Genomic DNA, 5,108 nt, shown 5'->3' on the forward strand with positions numbered 1-5,108 from the left:
TTCCATTTTCAGTCTGCTCCTTCCCCCACAGCCCAAGATGAAAAATGATGTTTTTACAGGTGTCTCGCGATGCGGATGCTATCCCCGCTCGGCTGGAATTCACATTCATTGCTCCTCCTCCCTTTTTTCTTCTCTCTCCCTCTCTCTAAGGTCCATCTGCCAGACTACATTTAGCTCGGCCAGTGTCCTGCTTTGAGTGGATGCTATGGGAGATATATCAGCAAAACATTAGAGCAGGAGGTTGGCTCAGGTAGATGTGAGCTCAACTTTTATAGGTACTCTAGGCTCAGCCTGTGTTGACTCAGTTGTTGTGTCTGCCTGTCTACATCTCATGTACAAGTCCTCAATGCTCCTGTAGCCTCTCAGGAACTCTCTGTGGAGAAGCAATAAAAAAGCAACCAAGATGAATTGCAGTAACTAAGGCCATGTCCACACATACACGGGTATTTTTATAAACTGAGTTTTTCTTTCTTCCGTTTTTAAAAAAATCTCTGTCCACATAAAAATGAAAAAGCATGCTATGAAGCGCTGTCAAGAGCATGCCAAGCCAAAAGGTGTCGATATAATCTCAGCCGTAAAGCCATGTTGGCCAACCAGAAGCCTGAAAAAGTTTGCAGTAGGCTCCGACGTCACAAGCCAAAATCTACGGTTTCGCTGTCTACACAACAACACATTGCTAAGCTTCTTCAATAGTTCACCCAGACTATTTACGGAAACTATGCTGCTTAGTTAGAAATTGACATGGGTATAATGTCAAAACCTTGTCATTATGTGATGTGACTGGCCACATATGAATATATCAGCTATTTAGAATTCAGGAGCACTTGACTCACTGACTCTACTCTGGAGGTTAGCCAATCAAAGGTACAAAGGTGTACCTTCTGAAAGCTTCTGAAGATTTAGTATCTTTATTTCTAAGAGTGCATGACAGAGAGAAGGCGCGTCCCAAATCGCGTACTTATGCACTATTCTATAACGTTTTGTAGTATAAAAAGTGTATAGGCTAGTGTTCACACTGAAAATTCCAAAAAGAAGAAGTGCACTTTAACCACCCGGATGATGCACTTAAATAACCGAAAAAAATTAAGTGTGGAATCTTGGACACTTCATGCACTCAACTGTCGCAGCTTTAATTACGTAACGAAGGGGGAGGGGCTATATGATTATGAATGACAAAATAACCTTATATAATTCATACACTACATGGTTGAGTACATAGTGTATGAGTGCATAGAGTATAGTACGTCATTTGGAACACAGCTAAGAGTCTCTCCTGTTTGGGACTATTCTGGAATCTGGAGTCAACCAATTTTAGAAAGTTGCAGTTCGAGTCCCACCTACAGCATTAGTAAACATGGTTATCAATCTTAAACATCGACTGCATAAACACAGACATATATAAATCTTAATGATACAGTTTCCTAAAAGCATTGTAAGCCTAAGTAGAAAATACTTTAGAAACAGTGGCATTGACGGTCAGCGCTGGTTAGTTTAGAGCCAGACAGAGGGTGAAAAATCATAATTTGGTTCAGGTTTTCTGTCTAAAACCTTGAATATCATTACAAGAGGACTTCAGGGAAAAAATAAAATACTATAGCCATGAATAATATGGCCCCTTTAATATAGCATGCAGGGATACTGAAACACAGCATGACTGAGAGTTTGTTAGCCAACATGAGAGGACAAGAAAAGTGAAGAATGAAGAAAGGGAAGAGGGGGGAAGAGAGAGAGAGTTGGAAATGAAAAAACGGAAGGAAGAGAAGTTAAGACAGCTGTTCGGCTGTTTACTCCTCAGATGAAGCCCACAAAGGAGCGGCAGCCAGGAAAGGTGGGAGGCTTGTTGCCAGGATGGAATCATCATAGAACGTGTTTTATGGCTTTCACATACAAAGTGCTACATGGACTAGACAGGAGCGAGGGTCAATAGCAACAGTGCCCAGTACATCAGGCCGGTAAACAGAAACAGAGAGTACTCCGGCGGCACAGCAGGTCTTCTCATTAGACTGTAGCACTATCTGTCAACAGCAAAAGAGTATATCTATTTTACGCCAGTTTTCATGACATGCCAAATAAAAAGAGACTAATGAGTTTATGCTTTAACTAAATTAACCAGCTGAAATGTCCGCAAATAAGCCATTTAATCTTATATAATAACAGGGACTGTTAATCAAATGTATTAATTGATTGAATTATGTGCAATTAATCACCTATAATTATTTTCTGAAAAAAAATGAAGATAATTCAAAGACATTACATCATTGTGGCAGACAAATCATTTAATAGACCAGTTGTTCTCAACCTTTTTAACTTCAAGGCTCCACATTATTCAAGACAATATTCAAAGCACCACCTCTCCCTGCTCTTTGATGATAATGATGACTTTGAGCATTCAATTTAAATATGCATTGCAGCCACCCATATAATTTTATATTTAATTTATGGTTCTTAAAGAAAATAAATGTAACCTATAATAAGGATTACTACATATGTCACTGATCTTTTTGACATTATATAGAAACAAATAAACAGCTCTGTGTCCACTTGACAGTTTGTTTGGTTTATGCCAAAAATAAAATGCATGATTGCAGTAACAGGGCTTAAAAAACAAGGACTGTGTGTACCGCTCTGTGGGAGTGGACAGGTGTGGACTGAAACTCGCAGTCAGAAAATCAGCATGCAATTCAGTTGACACTTTATAGCTAGATCATGATTTATGGCCATTTTAAGATAAAAGTTTAATTAAGCCAGAACAATAATTTAATTATTTTGTTCATACTAAATTAACAATCAGTGTGAGTAATAGCCTATCCCCTTCTGGCTGGGTGGTCTCCAGTTAAGGTTAAACAACAAGCAGTATTTGATTTCAGTAAAACATTCAGTGCAATAAGAATTGTTCCCTGAACACGCACTTCCTATGCATCTGGGGGGAGCTGTCACAATATTTCAATGTGGCTACTGTATTACAAAGACTCTGCATTCCCAGCCAGTGGAAAAGAAGGGCTGAAAACGGGAAAAGGAAGAGCTGTAGGCCAGAGCAAGTCAAGAGTCAGTTTTTCCACTAAAGTAGTTTATGATTTGGGATATATGTGGGGTTTTTATTTTTTTTACAGCAGGTATGCAATGTGATCCTCTTTGGTATTTTATCACGTCCATAACTATGAAATTATGGTTTTGAAAGAAAGCAAAACATTGAGTGAGTAAATGATAGCTGTTCAATGAATAAAATGACTACCTGAGAAAAAAATGAGAGTTCATTGAATATGATAGATGGTCACCAAGGGTGACATTACCTAAAAACCTCATCCTTCCCTTTCCCCCCTCACCTCCTCTCTGCTCTCCACTTGTTTTTAGTCAGCACTGGGTTTTCTACAAGTTTTTTTTTTCCCTATTCTCCATCCTTTCCAAGAAAAAATGCCCTCATTACATTTGCACATGTCTGTCTCCTCGAAAACATGGCCGCTAACAGGCAGATGAATGACTGCGACCGATTACCTTGCACAGTACATGATGCTCCTGAGAAGCATTAAAGTGTATTCCATCCTTTCCAGAAAAGCCACGAGAAAGACAAGAGGAGGAGGAAGGAGTTAAGAAGAAGAGGCCTGGCAGAGAGATTAGATTAGCACTTTAAAACATCTGTGAATTTGTCCAGCCCAAACTCCCGCTTCCCGAAAGATTACCCCTCCATCTCGCAATTCTTCAGCCCCTTTCCCGGCTCTGATCTGTTTTCCTCTCATTGAGCCTGTTTATTTCCCCAGTCTCTCCATCCGTCGTCGACCGCTCTGAATCGTAAAACACATTCAGAAGTTTCTAACGTCTATGGCCACGTTCGTTTCAAAGGATGTTTCAAAGGTTTGGCAACATCTCTAAAATCTGACAAAGAATATAAACTTTTTTTTTTTTTACACATAAAACATTTGTATTCACACTGCTCAACTCACGTCTACGCTGATTTACCAGAAAGATGACCACGGTGGCTTTTAAATCTTGAGTTTTGGATGTCAAATCACTCTAAGGCCCAAAAGGTGTAATATCATGACATATTAAACCAAGAGGACAAACATAATTTAAGCCTTTGAAGCTGTAGATTTAGCCTCGGATACTTTAAAAGTACAAGTCCAGTGAGCTGTTATTGTTGAATTTCCCATCTTCATCCCAAGAGTGGCTGCCAAGTCCAAGAGGAATTTTAAAGAAGTGATAATGTGCAGTCCTATGATGCTCCTCCAGGAAAATCAGCGAAGGGACATGGAAATGTGCGTTACTCTTTAAATGCCTTTTCCTCCCACTGCTAAAAACTATTCCAGCAGTGTGAAAGACAACATTATCCCACACACATATACAATACAACAACATACACACACCCAGTCCAGAGGGAGACGTCAGCTTGGACAGGGGTTTATGAGTCCATTCTCATAATCACCATTAAGCCTACCTTTCCTGCGTGAAACAGACCATTGACTAATAAGCAAGTAAGAAAAGCACCTCAGGGATGATATACATCCTCACAACACCCAGTAGGCTCCATTATTCTTCCCAAAGAGAGGTGCTGATCTGTGAAGCCCACGCAAAACCAAATCAGCTCCTCTGTTTACAGAATCTGACACTGGCAAATTCCTCATTTCAGAACCTCTTTTGCCACCAAATATATCTCGCTTGTTGTGCCTTTGTAGACAAGCTATTTAAAATTCAGTGATTAGCAACATTAAGACCTGTGAATTGCTGCATGGGCGTATTGCGTGTCATTTATTCCCTGCTGGTGGATACCGTAACTACACTATTTTGCGTTGATGACCATTATATTGTAATAATGTTATTTTTTTACATTGCAAATACATATGGTACATGACTTTCATGTACATTGAGCTTCCTAACAGTGTGAAATGGACTAAATGTTAACCATGACAAGTTGCAACCAAACAGGAATAATCTAAAAGACACAAAATGAACAAGGTAAGTGACTTAAAACTTGATAAAACACAGTTTTTACTTAGTAAAATGTAGCTTTTTCTCTTAACAAAAGGTGTCATCTGGGGCAATGTTTTGATTTAACATTGTTCTTCTTATTAAAACATACTGTATTAGAACATAATGGGAAAAAAATATTCAGATGT

This window comes from Cyprinus carpio, chromosome A18 (assembly GCF_018340385.1).
Source record: "Cyprinus carpio isolate SPL01 chromosome A18, ASM1834038v1, whole genome shotgun sequence".
NCBI classification, from domain to species: Eukaryota; Metazoa; Chordata; class Actinopteri; order Cypriniformes; family Cyprinidae; genus Cyprinus; species Cyprinus carpio.